Raw genomic sequence first — 20,388 nt, 5'->3', positions numbered from 1 at the left:
TGTTTCGTTCCTATGCTTATTCCCCCCTCCTTGGGTGAACAGGTAGTACACTCGCTGAGTTAACCTGTCCATGATATAGGCTAGCTCCCTCCGCAGGCACTGCACACTTGCCAATCAGCATTTAGCAGTGTAAAGATCCTGCTGCTGATTGTCCAGTGTATCACTCTTTAACCCTTAGGATACCAGAGGTTTTTTCGTTTTTGCATTTTCATTTTTCCTCCCTATCTTTCTTGAGCCATAACTTTTTTAAATATCTGTTCACATAGCTGTATGAGGGCTTATTTTTTGCGGAACAAGTTGTAGTTTCTACTGCCACCATTAATTATGGCATACAATGTAGTGGGAAGCAGTACAAAAATTCTAAATGGGATGGAATTGGAAAAAAAATGCAATTCCTCCACCGTTTTACGGGTTTTGTTCCTACGGCGTTCCCTTTGCGGCAAATAGGGGTGTGGCAGGGGAGGAGCCAGGGCAGGAGTTGGGATAGGCTAGGGGTGGGTAATGGATGGAGTTAGGGGGGCCTAATTCAGATTCTTGCTATGGGGCCCAATAATTTCTATGTACGCCGCTGGTTGCCAGCAAATAGTTTGCATTCTGAAAATTACAGGGCTTTCACCATCTCTGTTTGTAATTTTATTCAGGCCAAGGATACTATAGTGAAATAGGCCTTGGGGTCTCTTAGAGATGCTATATTTTAATAGAGCCAAGTGGTACAGTTGCCCCACTAAAGCAACTTCTGAAGAGCTTGTCATTGGACTGTAATACACTAGTCTTCCACATATGGTGCTCCGTTTTGGATCACTTTGCAGAACAGAAATTAAATGGACCACTTGACCCATTTCCCTGTTGCCTTAAACCTTAAAGAGGTTGTCTCCCTTCAGCAAATGGCATTTATCATGTAGAGAAAGTTAAGACAAGGCATTTACTATTGTATTGTGATTGTCCATATTCCCTCCTTTGCTGGCATTATTCATTCTTCCATCACGTTATACATTACTTGTTTCCAGGGTTTACAGCCACCGCTGCAGCGCAGATTATGTATGAGGTGGCCTGGATCAGAAACTGCTGCGCATGCATGTACATGTGTACTCCCACGGTCCTGGCCACCAGACCACTTAAATTTTTCCTATAGTATGCAAGCACGGCCACCCGTGCTGGATTGCAGGGTGGTCATTAGAGATGAGCAAATTTTTCCAAAATTCGATTCGGACGGTTCGCAGAATTTTTCCAAAAATTTGGTTTGATCCGAATTTATTTGCAGAAAATTGCGTTAAAAAATGGCTATTTCCTGGCTGCAGAGAGCCTTTATAGTAGTGTAGAACACTGTGCCTTGTAGTAACACACATAGGGAGTCTGCTGTTGTAGTGAAATAATACTGTGAGTCAGTATGACATGCAGATGACAGGTGTCACTCTTAGAATCACTGCACACTTCACTTATTTGGGCAGTCACGGGGCCAAAACTAACCAAATAATTCAAGTATGAACTCAGCCTTACAGGTCGATGTTAGTGCCAAGAATAAGCGCACTCCATTTACACCGTCATCAGCTGATTCCACATAGATGTCTACCAAACCTGTTCTATTAGACACTTATACAAGTAGAGCCCCCTGACAGAGTGGAGAGGGTGTAAGCAGTAAGTTTGTGTTGACGTCACTGATTATTTTGCCCTTCCTCTGATCTCTCAGAACAATAACCCCCAAAAAACGTATCCTGTCTGTTGAGCATCCGCCTTCACTCGGTGAGCATTTGGTCAGTAATCCATCAGTATTGCTAATGCCAAAAAAAACAGGAGTGGGTTTTTGGATACCAAATCACAAGCCAATTCTGATGGGACCATACAGGCCTTACAGCTGCTACACAGGCAGGATCTGTTGTGCGTCTCATTTTTCCTTCCTTCTGACAGATCAGAAGAAGGGTCAAATAAATGATGATGTTAGCCAGGCCAAAAGGCAAAATAGTAACCCAGTCATGAAGTGGGGAGGGTGGGAACAGCATGAGAAGTCCACAGATGGCCCTATGACATAATGTTGAGGTGGAAGCATCATGAGGAGGCCATAAAGTGGCACAATGACAGTGTGGAGGCAGCAGCAGAATCAGGAAGCCACAGAGTGGCACAATGACAGAGTGTGGAGGTGGCGGCAGCAGCAGCATCAGGAAGAGGCAACAGAGTGGCACAATGACAGTGTGGAGGTGGCAGCAGCATCAGGAGGCCACAGAGTGGCAAGGTGACATAGTGTATGGGTGGCAACAGCATCAGAAGACTACAGAGAGCTGAGGTGACATAGTGTGGAGGTGGCAGCAGCATGAGGAGACCACAGAGTGTCAAGGTGACATAGTGTGGAGGTGGCAGCAGCATGAGGAGACCACAGAGTGTCAAGGTGACATAGTGTATAGGTGGCAACAGCATCAGAAGACTACAGAGAGGTGAGGTGACATAGTGTGGAGGTGGCAGCAGCATGAGGAGACCACAGAGTGTCAAGGTGACATAGTGTGTAGGTGGCAGCAGCATCAGAAGACCACGGAGGCTTGGAGGCTTTGAAAGGCTTGTTTTTTTTTTCTTTTCTTCTTTTCCTTCTCTTTCTCTTTCTTTCTCTCTCTCTTTTTCTCTCTTCCCCTACTCCTCTCTCCCCGCACGTCCCTACGGGGGCGTGGGGGGAGGGAGGTCACAGGACGCATCGCAAGGGTGGGGGGGAAGGGGGGAAAAGGGGACCGGGCGATAACAGGGAGTTAGTTTAAAATTACATTAAATGTTAATGATTACTTTTTCTCCCTTTTTTACTTTCTTTCTGTTATTTCCTTGTATAATAATAAAGATGTTCAATAAAAAAAATAAAAAAAACACGGAGTGGCAAGGTGACATAGTGTGGAGGTGGCAGCAGCATGAGGAGACCACAGACTGGTAAGGTGACATAGTGTAGAGGTGGCAATAGTATGAGGAGACCACAGAGTGGCAAGGTGACATAGTGTGAAGGTGGCAGCAGCATGAGGAGACCACAGAGTGGCAAGGTGACATAGTGTGGAGGTGGCAGCAGCATGAGGAGACCACAGAGTGGCAGGGTGACATAGTATGGAAGTGGCAGCAGCATCAGAAGACCACAGAGTGGCAAGGTGACATAGTGTGGAGGTGGCAGCAGCATGAGGAGACCACAGAGTGTCAAAGTGACATAGTGTGGAGGTGGCAGCAACATCATCAGGAGACCACAGAGTGACCCGGTGACAGAGTGGGGAGGTGAGTGGCAATACCAGTACCAGTTGAAGATGGTAGGTGAAAGAAGGAGCACTTGGCATCAGATGTGTGGCATCATGCAGGTGGCAGCACCAGAATAGTGGCTGAGGCAGGTAGCCAGAAGAAATCAGTCTCTTTTGTCAAAGTGTTGGTGTGGCACCATGGATGATCTAGTATGATGCATCAGGCATTGGTGGGTGGAAATCCTGGCTGACCCATGCCTGATTCATCTTGACAAAGGTCAATCTCTCCACATTTTTGGTGAACAAGCAAGTTCTTCTTGGGGTAACTATGGCCAAGTTCTTCTTGGGGTAACTATGGCCCCCGCCGCACTAAACAGCCACTCTGATGCCACGCTACTGGCCAGGCAGGAGAGCATTTCCAGGGCAAACTCGGCCAGTTGCAGCCACAAATCCAGTTTGGCTGCCCAGTAGTCCAGCGGATCTTCAATGACGGCTGGAAGGGTGCACTCCAAGTATGCCACCACCTGCTGGTTCAGGTTCTGCTCTACGTCTAGCTGCTGTTGAGTAGTTTCCACAGGCCGAGGACAGCGTCTGGATCACTGTTCAGACTCTGGAACAGTTTCTGCTGGCTGATCAACTTCCAAAAATCCTCTCTCCTGCCATCCCAGAAGCTTTCCTTCCTGGGGATGGTTTTGGATACCTCGGGTGCCAAAGTGTTTCTTCCGGTCTCCAAGTCCTCCCAGATCCAGGGGGCAGTGTCGCACCTGCTGCGCTCCTCGTGTCTCTCCATCTGGAAGTACATGCGGGTCCTGGGTCTCATGGTAGCCTCTTTCGAGGCCGTACCATATGCCCAGTTTCACACTCGTTCGCTGCAACAGGAGATCCTTTCCCTTTGGGACAAGACCTCTCATGGTCTGGACGCTTGCATCTGCCTGTCTCTGCGGGTTCGGACAGCTCTTCCTTGGTGGCTGTCCCCTATGAACCTGACGTCGGGAAGATCTTTTCTCCAGTTCTGGAAGATCATCACCACCGATGCCAGCCTCCTGGGTTGGGGCGGCGTTCTCCGGTCCCGCACGGTTCAGGGGGTTTGGTCGGCGACGGAATCTCGCCTCCCGATCAACATCCTGGAGCTGAGAGCGATTTTACACTCCCTTTCCCATTGGACTCCTCTCCTGGCCGGCCGCCCGGTGAGGATTCAGTCGGACAATGCCACGGCTGTGGCTTACATCAACCATCAGGCGGGACCCGCAGCCGGGCGGTGATGCAGGAGGTGAGGAGAATTCTGCTGTGGGCATAGTCGCATGTTCCGGTGTTGTCAGCGGTATACATTCCAGGAGTAGACAACAGGACAGCGGACTTTCTAAGCCGCAACAAGGTGGATCCAGGCGAGTGGTCTCTGCATCCGTATGTAATCTAAGACGTCTGCCGCAGGTGGGGCCGTCCGGATGTGGACTTGATGGCTTCCAGGCTCAACAACAAGCTCCCGGTGTTCCTGGCTCGCGCCCGGGATCCGAAGGCCTACGGGGTGGACGCTCTGGTGTCTCCGTGGCAGGACTTCAGCCTCCTCTATGTCTTCCCTCCACTTCCTCTGCTGCCGAAGGTTCTACACAAGATCGAGGCGGAAGGGATTCCGACCGTTCTCAACGCCCCGGATTGGCCTCGCCGCGCATGGTTCTCGGACGTGGCTCAGGTGCTGGCGGACACCCCATGGCCTCTTCCCGACAGAGCAGATCTACTGTCTCAGGGCCCGCTCTTCCACCGGAATTTACAGTCTCTTCGTTTAATGGCATGGCTGTTGAAACCACCATCCTGAAGAAGAGGGGGTTCTCGGATTCAGTGGTTAGAACCATGATCAAAGCGAGGAAGCCGGCTTCCTCCCTGATTTACTATCGTACCTGGAAGGCCTTCCTTACCTTTTGTGAGAACTTGGGTTTCCCTCCCCTTCGTTTTTCCATCCCGATGGTGCTCTCGTTTCTTCAGTCCGGACTCGAGATGGGACCGTCGCTGAGCTCCCTGAAGGGTCAAGTTTCGGCTCTGGCCATCTTTTTTCAGAAATCCCTTGCTCTTCTGGGTCCTGTGAGGACTTTTCTTCAGGGGGTGGCGCATTCGGTCCCTCCGTACGTCCCCCCTTTACCTCCTTGGGATCTCAATTTGGTCCTGTGTGCTCTCCAGACGGCCCCCTTCGAGCCTCTAAGGGAGGTCTCCCTGACCTTTCTCACCTGGAAAGTGGTCTTCCTTGTGGCCATAACTTCCATCAGGCGGGTATCGGAGCTGGCCGCACTTTCCTGTCTGGAGCCTCTTCTGGTTTTTCACCAGGATAAGGTGGTGCTCCGTCCGGTTCCCTCCTTTTTGCCCAAGGTGGTCTCTCCCTTCCACCTTAACGAGGATCTTTTTTCAAAAAGAAAGACCGGCACTCCACTCCTGGTTCAAAGTAACTCTGCTTTATTCAAGCATGGAGGAGACACAGCGCAGAAGCGACACGTGTTTCGGCTCGAATGCGAGCCTTTTTCAAGCATAGTAAATCTCAACAAGAAACACATTTAAATAGTGCGCCATCACCGGCGTCAAACGTGCTGACGTCACATCACCATAGAAACAGAAATACACAAAACATCAAGCACAACAATTACAAACATTGTTTCAACATAGTTACAATGCTGATAGACATTTAATTTGATCTTGTAGCTTTAAATAGAGTACGCTGTTGGAAAAAGAAAAAGTCAGCAGACAGCATGAGATACAAAAAAGAAACATCCACTAATATTAAAATAATTACCCTGAGATATAAATCTCATACAGGCTACACATAGCTCAAGGGCATCCAATCTTGTCATTTTTTCTGTGACTAAATTAATACAAAAACATGTATTAAAATACAATGACAATTATTGTCTATTAGAAGAAAAGAACAGTTCTGTTATCCTACAAAAATGCACTCAATTCATACGATTTAGACCTCTCGGTTCAAGTTTGCAGGGTATGAATCCAAAAACGTTCTTGTTTTTTAAGCATTAGTAACCTGTTGCCACCTCTACGGGGTGCCATCACCTGCTCAATGATCTGAAATCTTAGTTGTGAAACATTGTGAGAGCATCTATCAAAATGGAAAGGAATTGGACAGCAGATTTTTCTTCTGTATGGTGGATTTGTGGTTACTGAACCTATCCTTCATTCTGGTAGATGTCTCACCAATGTACAAAAGGCCACAAGGAAACTTTAACAGATATACTACATAATACACGCACCACTATCCTTCAGGGTACCAGCCTTTTGAAGAGAAAGAGGGAGAGCTAGCTCAGGCCTTTCCTCAGCATCAAACCCTTCTTCTGCCAGGTAGGAGACTGGAGAAGTCAGCCCAATGCCTCTCCTGTATTGTTTTGTACATGAATTCCTCCAGTAAAGAAGCACCCTGGTTTACTGCAGACCCTGTGTCATGGCCTCAGTGTGTGCCGCGACATTTTCACCGCGCATGCTGGTTGGCGGTGGCAACTTGTTTTTATGCATGTGTGTGCGCTTTTGCTTTTAGGATGTTTCCTTTCCCTGCTTTGGTGTGCACAGGGTTAAGGTGTGCTTGGTAGGTGTGGTGGGTGTGACCTCAGGCCTCCTATATGTTGGTGTGATGGAGCCTGAGTGTCAGTTTGGTTTGTTTGTCAGCTTGGTGTGGAGCTATGCTCCTGGGCTGAATGATACTGTCTGTGTGAGCTATCCTTATTTGTTATTTTGTATTTCTTGCTTTGTCTGTTGTCCCCTCCGGTGTGTTTCTGTCATTTTTCCCCCCACCTGGTGTATGTAGTTATGGTGCGGGTTTTGCTTGGAGGTTTGATTGTGGTATGTAGCTCCGAAAGGGGCGGGCTTTCCCGGAGGGGTTTAAGCAAAGACTCGCCTGTGGGCTTTTCCAGCTTGGAGCCACGTTCCATCATGGCTACGGCAGGTAAGTGAGGATTGCATAGTTATGTTACTGTGTAACTTACCTGCTGTACTGTTTAGCCCATGGCCTTCTATCCTGCTTGCCACTGGGCCGTTTGAGACACCATTCATCTGTGGTGTTGGATGAATGGGTGGTCTCTGCCCTGTCATTAGGCCTAGGGCTTTATAGGGATAGTAGGGTCAAAGGTTGGAGTGCATGAGCCCCCTTACCTTCTGAGGCGGCTCATGCGGTAGGAGTCTAAGGTGAGTTCAGGGTTGCGCTAGGTGGTGACCTGCTCCCTGTTCCTTCCTATCTGCCATTGCAGTCTCTGCCTTTGCACGGTGGGGGGTTTTCCCCACTCCCCACTGTGACATAATAACAAATAAAGCTCCGCAGCTGTGGTGCCTTCGAAAGATGGTGCAGCATGTTTTGCCAGCCGTTTCGGCATACATGCGCGTTCTCCGGAAGGAGAGCGTTAAGGGGTTCACCGTTAACGGCGCTGTTGGTGGCTTTTTCCCCGCCACCTTGTTAACCGTGTCCGTGTTGGTGCCCCCTCGTCCCTCTCTATGTTCCTATCTCTGGTCGTCTGCTGGCAGCATTCCTTTGGTGTTCCGGATGTGTGCTGGTTGGGGAGTGGCTGCAGGCAGCGACCTGGAGTGGGAGCGTTTTCTGAGTCGGACGCGGTGTTCAGTGTGTCCTTCTGACTGCTTTGCTGGCTGGTGGCCAGGGACCTAGGTGATTGTCCTGGCTTGCTGGCGACGGTCTAGGAGGGACATGCTGACACTGACCCTTTATTCCCTACCCCCCTCCCATTGTTTGTTGTGCCCCACCAACTTCCCCTTTTTTGTTTGGGGGGGCTTTGAGGGGTAGGAATGTCACGGCCTCAGTGTGTGCCGCAACATTTTCGCCGCGCATGCTGGTTGCCTGTGGCAACTTGTTTTTATGCATGTGTGTGCGCTTTTGCTTTTAGGATGTTTCCTTTCCCTGCTTTGGTGTGCACGGGGTTAAGGTGTGCTTGGTAGGTGTGGTGGGTGTGACCTCAGGCCTCCTATATGTTGGTGTGATGGAGTCTGAGTGTCAGTTTGGTTTGTTTGTCAGCTTGGTGTGGAGCTATGCTCCTGGGCTGAATGATACTGTCTGTGTGAGCTATCCTTATTTGTTATTTTGTATTTCTTGTTTGTCTGTTATCCCCTCCGGTGTGTTTCTGTCATTCCTCCCCCCACCTGGTGTATGTAGTTATGGTGCGGGTTTTGCTTGGAGGTTTGATTGTGGTATGTAGCTCCGAAAGGGGCGGGCTTTCCCGGAGGGGTTTAAGCGAAGACTCGCCTGTGGGCTTTTCCAGCTTGGAGCCACCTTCCATCATGGCTACGGCAGTTAAGTGAGGATTGCATAGTTATGTTACTGTGTAACTTACCTTCCGTACTGTTTAGCCCATGGCCTTCTATCCTGCTTGCCACTGGGCCGTTTGAGACACCATTCATCCGTGGTGTTGGATGAATGGGTGGTCTCTGCCCTGTCATTAGGCCTAGGGCTTTATAGGGATAGTAGGGTCAAAGGTTGGAGAGCATGAGTCCCCTTACCTTCTGAGGCGGCTCATGTGGTAGGAGTCTAAGGTGAGTTCAGGGTTGCGCTAGGTGGTGACCTGCTCCCTGTTCCTTCCTATCTGCCATTGCAGTCTCTGCCTTTGCACGGTGGGGGGTTTTCACCACTCCCCGCCGTGACACCCTGACTCTCTGGACTCATTTCCTATTAGGAGCACTATGCCTTACCATCCCTTCCGGAGAGCCGCAACACATGGTGAAACGTCGACGGTGTCCGGGGGACCCAGCGCAGCGTTGGGGCCACCCCCAACCCGGCCACTGCACACCCTATACACACACCAAACTATATAGCCACGCCCACTATGTAGCCTTGTAGCCATGCCCACTCCCCAATCTTCCGCCCACTGCTGGATTGCTGGGGGGAGGGTCTTGCTGCTGGCTCTGGAGGAGAGACATCCAGTGCAGGAGAAGACACTGCACAGGCACAGCCGATAGAGCGGCCTGGAGGAGACCAAAGAGGAGGGGTGAGTACAGCGCTGGTAGCCTTCTCTCACCCTCCTGCTACAGACTAGTGAGCGCTTCAAATATGGAATCTTCACTCGCTTTATAAGATACACTCCATCTTATACAATAAAAAATAGGTAGTTAGCAGTGCATTTCTGGCAAGGGGGGCCCAGTTGTGGCTTAGGGGCCCAGTTGCAACTGCGACCTCTGTTACCCCTATAGCTAAGCCAGTGCTTTTACCTTAGATTAACTTTGGCAAAATTAGTGGACATTCTACTGAGTATTTTGGCAAACTTACACTTCGCCAATGACAAAGGCAGAGCATGGATGTTTATTGGGGTCAGGAAAGACAGCTGTAAGCTAAAAGTACATTTAATAACAGTTCTTTGTTGTGTAGGACCTACGTTACAAAGAAGGTTTAGGCAATGGAGGACAGCCTGTCCTCTGTCAGCCTATTCAAATCTTTTTCATCCATCTTATGTCTATGCAGTCATAGGATTGTAGTTTTATGGGATTGTGGTATGAAAAAAATGGCTTGCTTAATGTTGCATATTTTTCTTAGTATTCTGGTTGCTGCATAAATGGCTGCCATCAGAAATCACTGCTGCTTATCAGTACTCAGCAGTGGCATACTGCCAATATAGGCAGACCACACAGCTGCTATGGGGCCTGTGGCACAGGGGCGCCCGGAGTTAATGAAAGGCCCTGCCCCCTACATATACTCTGCCCAACACTCAGCCAGTTTATTCATAATTAACTTTACTAGTTAATATGGGGCATTGAGGCGGTCTGCGGCCCGCACACCTGTGTTCCATTCTTATGCTCAGTCCCCCCCCCTTTTTGTGTTTCGTTCCTATGCTTATTCCCCCCTCCTTGGGTGAACAGGTAGTACACTCGCTGAGTTAACCTGTCCATGATATAGGCTAGCTCCCTCCGCAGGCACTGCACACTTGCCAATCAGCATTTAGCAGTGTAAAGATCCTGCTGCTGATTGTCCAGTGTATCACTGGCAGGCAGCAGAAGCAAACACAGCAGCTCAAGCACACACAGAAGGAGCACCTGGCAGTTGTCCTCTGCACTTAGGTGCGGCCCGCCACCTGCCTCAAGTTATCAGCCACTCCCCCGGCCCAGAATGAAGAACTGCTCCGGCTCTGGTAACTGAACACAGAGCCAGCCAGGCCAGAATAAACACTATTTGCCTGAAGCTACAGGCTGCCCCTGTAGTGTGCCACAGGCAAGCCAGCCGCCCACCCGCCCAGTTAGAAGACAGCAGACTTAATAAAAAGTTCATATATGGAAATAGGTATTCTTGATGGGGGAAGGGCAGCAGCAAGCAGAGTTCCTGTGGGGTTGGGGGGGACACTGTAGGCTCATAAAGGACAGTGTGCCCGCCCATGAACTCTGCTTGTTGATAGAGGACAGTGTACCCAGCAGCACATCCCCACTCAGTCACCTTGTGGAGGTGGGGGGGGGAATATGATTGGTGACTATGCACACTAAGCATCAGCAGCAAGGAGTTAAAGGGGTTATCCAATCTATAATGCCCCCCAAAATGCCCAGGCACCTTACTTACCTCACTCCCCAGCACTCCCATCGCTCCTGATACCCTCACAGCTGCCACTGCGTCCCCCCCCCCATCATACGGATGAAAACATCCAGCGACATGGGGGGCAGTCAATAGCAGGCCACGATGGGAACGAGCCTCCTAGCATTGCGGGTGACTCGGAGGGACTGCTTGCCTCCATCTCCACTGCATACTGCCACGGTGTGTCTGGGTCCTCTGCCTCATCTTCTTCATCGCGCTGTAGCTCCTCTGGCTGCTCCTGCTCCTCCTCTCCTGTCACCTGTGTAGAAAAACCACTCATTTCACTACACATTGCTTCTGCTCCAATGTCCTCCTCCTCTAGTTCAGCCTCCACAGGGCTCATGTGGCCGTGAGATGTAGGCGCCACGTCTCCAGTCCCCTGACCAGCCAGATTTACCAGCATCTGTTCCAGGACATGAAGCAGTGGAATGACATTGTTCATCCCGTAGTCCTGGCGACTGACAAATAACACGGCCTCCTCAAAGGGTCTGAGCAAATGGCATGTGTCACACTTAAGCTGCCACTGGCTGACATCGAAGTTACACAGGGGAGTACTCCTGTCTGCTTGGATCATCAAGAAATCATTTATGACCTTTCTCCGTTCGTATAGTTGGTCCAACATATGGAGGGTGGAATTCCAACGGGTGGAAACGTCGTATATTAGCCTATGTTGGGGGATGTCGTTCTGCCGCTGCAGCTCAAGGAGGGTGTGCATTGCGGTGTACGAGTGGCTGAAGTGCATGCAAAGTTTCCTGGCCCATTTTTAGGATGTCTTCCATATGGGTAGAAGACTTCAGGAACCGCTTGACAACCAGATTGAACACGTGTGCCATGCAGGGTGCATGGCTCAGCCCTCCTTGACGCAGCGCCAACACCATGTTCTTCCCGTTGTACGTCACCATGGTTCCGATTTTCAGTTGTTGCGGAGAAAGCCAGGATTCGATTTCTTGATGAAGGACACGGAGCAGTTCCTCCCCTGTGTGACTCCGTTCGCCCAGGGAAACAAGCTGCAGAACAGCGTGACACCACTGTGCCCTGCACATGTGGAATGCTGAAGGAGCACTGTGAATTGTCCCTGTAGTGGAGGCTGAGGACAGGGTGGAGGATGAGGAGGCAGAGGCGGACATTGTCGCAGGACCAATGGCGTGAGAACGTGGAGGTGGAAGCGGCGTGACCTGGTCAAGTTGCCGGTGTGGCTGTGCAGGAACCACATTCAACCAGTGGGCCGTAAAGGACCTGACCGTAGTTATAGCTCCACACATCGGCGCTGCCGTGCACTTTCCACCTTCTGTTGTACATGTGTGTGCAGGGCTAGTACTGCCTTTTTGGCAAAGAAATAACAGCTTGGGACTCTCCACCTCGGCTCGACACAAGCCATCAGTTCTCTGAAAGGTGAAGAGTCCACCACTTGGAAAGGGAGGGACTACAGCACCAACAACTTTGCCAGGAGTACGTTCACCTTCTGCGCTGTTGAATAAGTGTACGCATACTGTTGTCTCTTGGCAATCGCTTCGGTGATCGATTGCTGACAGAATGACTGATGAGGAGTAGGAGGAGGAGGAGCAGGAGCATCAGGACCAACAGATGATGGGAAGGACAGACAGTTCCCTTCAGCTGAGGTGGTGGAGCCTTGACTGCCTGAAACCGGGTGTGTGCCAATGGGTGATGCATGCGGAAGGCTGGACCACCACATGGGAGCCACAGTTCTCCTAGGCCACTTTATGGCGACGCTGCATATGTTGATGCACGGCCGTGGTGCCAATATTGGCACCCTGGCCACGCTTCACCTTCTGCCCACAGATTCTATATATGGCCACGTTTACCTCCTCCGGCGGCTAAACAAAAAACAATATATAGCATGGTAGGAATAGCTCAATCCATGGATAATGTGAAAAAGGGTGCTCCAAGTAAAATAGACTCACCCAGTGTATTGGGATATGATTAGTGTGTAAAATATTTGGCTGGGCACACCTGATACCTGTACCCAATTATGGATAAGCTATAATAGTACTTACAATAAATTTATTGATAATTAAAAAGATGAATATAAAAATAAAAATAAAATAGATAAAATATGTATACAGTATATAATATACTCCACAATGTAAATAAATAAATGTATCATAGGATATTTGGAATAGGATAAAGTAAATCTTCTGGTAAAACCAATCAATATAGTGACTGTCCAATATATGACATCCTGATATATTCCTAAAATACTGTAATAGAGATTTAAATGGATAGCTTGTTGTATGCAGTCAATAATAGCACTTGGAACAAACACTTGTCCTCAGCTAATGTCAAACACAGATACAAAGTTGCACTCTTGTGGTTAAAGACAATGAAGTCCTATATGCTGCCGGCAAAGTTGTCAGTTGTCACAACAATTGCGCTAAAACTTGCTTTAAAACAAAGTTCTTGATTTCCAGGTTTTTAAGAGAACAGACTTTTCCACATATGGCAAATGCGGTTCCAAATTTTAACAGTGGCGCAGTCTATCAGTGGGTTGCTCACTGTTTGTAGATCTAAAGCGGGGTCTCGCAGCTGCCGTGGCGTCCCACGTGTGTTTGCGCTCCAAATGCGATCTTACCGGCCGCTTCATGTTTCAGTGAGCCTTATTGTAATGATCACTACTCACCACTGGATAGCAAAGTGGATCCCGCAGCTAGTATATTGTTTAGGCTGGTCTGTGTTCGGACTCAGTCCTTAGGTAACTTGGCAAACTTCTAAGTTTTTTTTTCGGTAGCGCTCCTTATCTTTATTTACACCATCTGTGTCTGATGTTTCTTTGATAGGGGGGTCGTAAATACCAGACAGGTTTCAGAGTTATTACACTTACTCCTTCAGTGGTAGCAAGTCCCTTAATGCCTATGGGTTTATATACCCTTTTCATATGTCAATTAGTATCTTCCCCAGGATCTGGAATGGATTCCTCATTTGTGCATAGTGCTTTTTATTATGCATATATCTCAGTCTATAGGTGATCTCCCAGTGGTATAGTACAAGTGGGGGATCCCAAACATAACTGCAAATGAATAATATATAGCAACAAATACACTGTATAAGATTATAATCCTCCCCATTAGTATGCTATTGCATTGTGGTTTCTATGCGTTTCTTTGCGTTTTTTTTTCTATTTAGTTAGAATTTGCATTATGAATTGTGGACCATATTGATCTATGGTATTTTACTATTATATCACGGTTTCTATGCATTTGGAGGCTAATACATGATATCTTTGTGGGTTTTCGGTATAATAAAAACCAATATATTTGTATATAAAAAGATTATATATGCAAAACAATATATATGAAAATAGAAAGACAGTGTATATATGAAAAAACAGAATGAGTATGAAAAAACAAAGGCTTTCAAATGATGCACCTCGTAGGTGAAAATTTTAAGCTAAAAATTTTAGATAAAATTTTTAGATGAAATTTTTTAGATAAAATTTTTAGATAAAAATAACTTGATAATATATTACTTGATAATAAAATACTTGATAATGGACATGAGATCTTTTGATAGTAGTGTGAAATTGGGGGGAGCCCGTCACTAAGGAGGGATCGGAGTGCTGATAGACAGCCGGACGCCGATTCCTCATCAGCAACGGGCACCGCCCATATCTACAAGAATCCAAAAATTTCCATTTCAGCATTAAGTCCCAATGGTTGGAGGGTTTTGAATTCAAAAATTCTTCTTGATTTGAGTCTGGACATTTTATTTATGATTTCCACCTCTCCAACCTGTTAGGACTTTTTCTAATGCTGCATATTTCAAACCAGTGGGATTTTGATTGTGTGTAATCTTGAAATGTTTGGATAATGAATGATTTTCATAGCCATTTTTGATGTTAGAAATGTGTTCTGCAATACGTTTTTTCAGTGGTCTCTTAGTTCTTCCCACATATTGTTAATTGCATGGGCATTGTATAATATATATAACACTACTAGTGTTACAGGTTAAAAAAAAAAAGATTATGTGTACATGGTTATTGCACGTGGATTTTAATGTATCTGTTCTTCTTGGGAATGTTCTCAGTTTGCAACCCATGCAGATACCACATCTATGAAAACCTCATAAATCTATCCATTTGCTCAATGGTGGTTGGTCATTTGGCGATTTTTTGACAATTGTAGTTTTTTTTTATGGAAGGTGCCACCAACAGGCCTAGATTAGGGGCTTTAGAAAATGTAATCAGTGGTGTTCTGGGCAACAAATGGCCTATAGTTTTGTCTTTTACAATGAAATGTCAATGTTTTTGGATTATTGATTTGACCCTTTTGTATTGTGAATTGAAAGGCAAGATTAATCTTATGACTTCCTCTATTTCTTTTTATTATGTCTGTGTTAAAATTAAAAATTGTTGAACGGTCCATCTCACTGACTTTCTGTAACGATATTTCCAATAATGTAGGTGGATATTTCTTTGTCAAGAATTGATCCTTTATTTTATTAGCTTCTTGTTCAAATGTTTCTACCTTGGTACAGTTCCTCTTGATCCGTCTAAACTGGACCATAGGAATATTCAAGAGCCATTGTGGTAAGTGGCAGCTATCGTATAATATAAAGTTATTTTTAGACACGTGTTTCTGATATGTTTTACATATTAATTTCTCTTTCTCCGCCAAAATCTCTAAATCCAAAAATATCACAGAAACTTGACTCACCGTCGACGAAAAATGTAAATTATAGTGATTCTTATTAATTTCCTTCAAAAAAATGCCTAATGATTCATGATTGTCTTGCCAGATGAACAAAACATCGTCAATGTAGCGACGCCAGAGCACCAGGCTTGCCCCCAGTCTTGGAGAAATGTGTTCTTCTTCCCATTGTGCCATGAACAAATTAGCATAACAGGAAGCGGCCGGTAAGATCGCATTTGGAGCACAAACACACATGGGATGCCACGGCAGCTGCAAGACCCCGCTTCGGATCTACAAACAGTGATTATCCCACTTATAGGCTGCGCTACTGTTAAAATTTGGAACCGCATTTGCCATATGTGGAAAACTCTGTTCTCTTAAAACCTGGAAATCAAGAACTGTGTTTTAAAGCAAGATTTAGCGCAATTGTTGTGACAACTGAAACTTTGCCAGCAGCATATGGAACTTCATTGTCATTAACCACAAGGGTGCAACTTTGTATCTGTGTTTGACATTAGCTGCGGACAAGTGTTTGTTCCAGGTGCTATTATTTACTGCATACAACAAGCTATCCATTTAAATCTCTATTACAGTATTGTAATATATGATACATTGTCGGAGTTATTTTTTTAAATACATTGTGGAGTATATTTTATACTGTATAAATATTTTATCAATTTAATTTTTATTTTCATATTCATCTTTTCAATTATCAATGCATTTATTGTATGTACTATTATAGCTTAATATCACAGAAGAAAAAATTATAGCTACCAATTTAAAATTTAACTTTTACTAAATAGCATTAAAAGAAGCATCATTCCAAATATTCCATGATAATATATTTTTGTATGCCAGACAAAAAGAAGCTGAACCCACCTCTGGCGTTAGGGTAGTAGGGGAATGATTAGTAAAGAATAGATAAAAAGGATATGGCACTTACGATTAGAAGATATCCTTATGAAGTGGATGTGTTATAGGTGCGGGCTGCAGGTGGGATGTCCTTATAGATACCTGGTAACTAGGCCCTTTACTTACCCCTACATGACCCTAAGGTGCTTGCTCACAGTGGGCTGCTTGTTTTAAAGGACAAGGTGAATCGTCCTAAAAATGAAGGTAGTGAAATGTCCCGACGCGTTTCCCCAAGTAAAAGAACTTGGTTCGTCAGGGGACTTTATGTTCCCATAGCCGAAGGATGGTGGCTAAAGATTCTGGCGATGACAGAGGCTGATGATATGCAACCCCTTGTGTATTAGGGCAGAGTTTAAATAGCCAACTTTTGGCGCCAAGTATTTAGGAACGCCTCCCCTGATTCATAGGTAGATGATGTCTCAGTGGGTGTGTTGTCATATCGGTATTCTCATTGGTGTTAGTACTGAGTGCCACATACGTGACGTACCTGTTTTCCGGCCTTGCTATTTTCTATTACGCCGATGTCCCGATACGTCACATCCGGTCATGTGATCACAGGGTTTAGAGATCATATGATCACTACTTCCTCTCTGTGGAACGCAAGCGGATGCCAGTTCGTGGAACGCATCGCCTGATACTGCTTCTTGTTTCCACTCAGATCACTTCGATATTATAATAATGTTATTTTATAATTCATATGGGCTAAAAACTCTGCAGATTTAATATTAATAGAGGAAGTAACGATGGAATAATGATATTTTCATCGATGTTCAGGTTTGATAAAGAGAGTGATTAGATATATTAGACCATTAGAGCCTATTCCGGCTCCGATATAACCTAGATTCCTAGTCTCTATTTTTAATTTTTAATGGATCCCATGTTTATAGTTACATGACTGGAGACTTTACTAAAAAGAAGGGATTTAGATGAAGCATGTATAGGAGATTTGTTCATTGAGTCCATATGGGTGGATAGTTCTTAATCTATAGATCCACTGGGCTTCTTTTTTCAAAATTCTGTTATCCCAGTCTCCCCCCCTGGGTGACTGTCTGACCACCTCAACCACTTGAAATTTTAGTGTCTTGGCATCTCCACTGTGGTGTTCATTTACGTGGCGTGCTATAGGTTTATCCCTTTTATTTCTGATATCGCCCAGATGTTCGCATACCCTTCTTCTAAGTTCCCGTTTGGTTTTCCCAACGTAAACCAGTGGGCAAGTACAGGAACACATATACACCACTCCTTGGGTACGACAGTTTGCGAAGTCATAGTTCTGATACACTCTGCCCGTACTACTACTGGAGAAGGAGTTAGATTTTAATATGTATGGGCAGCACACACAGTTGTTTCCACATTTAAAAGTTCCTGGAGGTCTATTTCCAAGCCAGGTGGGATCACTGGGTGGTTTCTGATAATGGCTGTGTATTAGCCTATCCCGAAGTGACCTACCACGTCTATAAGTGATGATGGGGGTGGTTGGTAAGAACTCAGCTATATCAGGATCAGAGAGTAAGATCTCCCAGTTATTTTTCAGGATATCTCTTACCCTTTGATTTTGTTTGTCATAGGTGCCAACAATTCTGGTTGTGGTGTCAGTATGGCACTGAGAGACATTTGTCGCAAGTAGGGAGTGCCGGTCTCTCTGATTGGCATTTTGGAATGCCGCCCTTAGTATATGATCAGGATATCCTCGCTGTTGGAATCGACCACGTAAATCCTCAGATTGTTTGTGGAAAGCGGAATAAGATGAACAGTTCCTTTTCATGCGCAAATATTGCCCCCTGGGAATGCCCCGTTTTAGGCTCAGTGGATGGTAACTGTCCCATTGAAGCAAACTGTTGGTGGAAGTGGCCTTCCTATAGGTCTCAGTGCATAATTTACCCAGATGGTTATACGGACATCCAAGAATGCCAGCGTTTCATGGTCAATCTCAGACGTGAACTTCAGCCCTATATCATTGATATTGAGATGTTTCACAAACTCTGAGAAATCCTCTCTACTGCCGTCCCATAAGATGAACACGTCATCGATGTAGCGGCCCCAATAGGTGATATTAGGGGCCCATCGATGACATGACTCATTGAACACCAGCGTGTCCTCCCACCAGCCCAGGAACAAATTAGCGTAACTGGGCGCACATGGGCTACCCATCGCTGTGCCCCTGAGCTGGTGGTAGAAGCGTGTCTCAAACAGAAAATAATTGTGCGATAAGACAAATTCCAGAATTTTGATGACAAATTCAGAATGACGCTGGCATTGAGTACCACGAGTACTCAGATAATGTCTCGTCGCAGTAACCCCCCAGACATGGGGAATGCTGGTATATAGTGCCTCTACATCAATAGAGGCCAAGTAAGTGGTATCTGCGACTTCAACATCCTCAATTTTGAGCAACAAATCTGTGGTATCTCTAATATGGGACGGCAGCGAGAGGACAAAGGGTCTCAGAATTTTGTCGAAAAAAAAATAATATATATTTTTTTATCATGGAATATTTGGAATGATGCTTCTTTTAATGCTATTTAGTAAAAGTTAAATTTTAAATTGGTAGCTATAATTTTTTCTTCTGTGATATTATTTGATGATAGCTTGCCACTACTATATATGACACCCTGTGACACTATTATAGCTTATCCATAATTGGGTCCAGGTATCAGGTGTGCCCAACCAAATATTATACACGCTATACATATCCCAATAGACTAGGTGAGTCTATTTTAGTTGGAGCACCCTTTTATTTTCACCCGTCAGGAATTGAGCTCCCAATTGGATAATAATGGACATCTGGACTCATATGGAAAAAAAAACGCCTTAAAGTTGAGTCTTTTATCTTTGAAGACAGTATTGATATACATACACAATACTTAGAAGAAAAAACAATGGCCGATACATTTAGAGAATTGGAAGTACTGATACAAAAGCAATTAAAACAATGCTGGGAAATTAGAACATTGTGTCAATATATACAACAACAAAAATTACCAAAGGGATTGTTATTATCTAAGTCCCCGTCTCAAGATTTATATAGCCCTGAATTTGAGAAAGAGTGGGAATCCTTTTTACAGACGCAATCCATAGGTTTAATGGAGATGATCGTAAAAAGGAGATCCCAGATTCTAGAACAATTGACAATACAGATTGAACAAACAAAAGTAAATATTGAAAAATTCCCCAAAAATGAGGAATATTCAATATGGCAAGATATTCTATGTAAAAGTCTAGATAAAATTAAACATGAGATAATTACAAAAAAAACGAAGAAAATTCGAAATACCCCAAAAAATAACTATAAGGGAAAATTCCAAAACAATCTCCCAAATAAAAAAGATACTGGTAAATCACAACTACCCATGTGGAAGTACAAGACACTGTTACAATACCCATCACAAACAGATATTAAATTTTATCGGAACAACATTTTTTAGATCAGACCCTGCCTCACCACAAACCACGGACACGACGGAGATCACACAGTTACCAATACGGACACAACAAAAATTATCCTCATTCAATCCACCCTACAATCTAAGACACAAACACGACAGCCGAGATCACAATCACAGACCACACCACCTATACACGCCCCAACAAACTCACAATGTGAAAGCACGATCAGCCTAATCATATCCACAGAGATCACAACACAACACACACGAAGAAAGAAGAAAATACGGAGGGAAAGAAAATTACAGAAAAAATCACAACAGATAGTTATATTACAAGAAGATGTCTCTGAGTCTATAGTGAATTTAAGCTAAATAATTCTCACAAAATCACTGTCACGGCTGAGGATGGGGGAAACCCTCAGCCGTGCGATGCCAGAAGATGTTAATGGCTGCTTGGCCAGGACGACAGAAATAGGGAGCAGGTCACCTCCTAGAGCTTCCCTAATCTGACCCTGACTCCTAGCTGCATGAGCCGACCTTGAAGGTAGGAGGGCTCATGCTCAGGAACCTCGGATCCCTACTGACCCTCCGCCGATCCCTGAGCTAGGAACTGGGTAGACAGCCCATTCCTCCTGGACACAGAGGAACAGGAGTCTCACTGGCCAAGCTGCAAGGAAAAGGGATACAAAACAGACCTATGGATATGGCAGGTGAAC

This window comes from Bufo bufo, chromosome 4 (assembly GCF_905171765.1).
Source record: "Bufo bufo chromosome 4, aBufBuf1.1, whole genome shotgun sequence".
In the NCBI taxonomy this organism is placed as follows: domain Eukaryota; kingdom Metazoa; phylum Chordata; class Amphibia; order Anura; family Bufonidae; genus Bufo; species Bufo bufo.
This window is presented reverse-complemented; position numbering follows the sequence as displayed.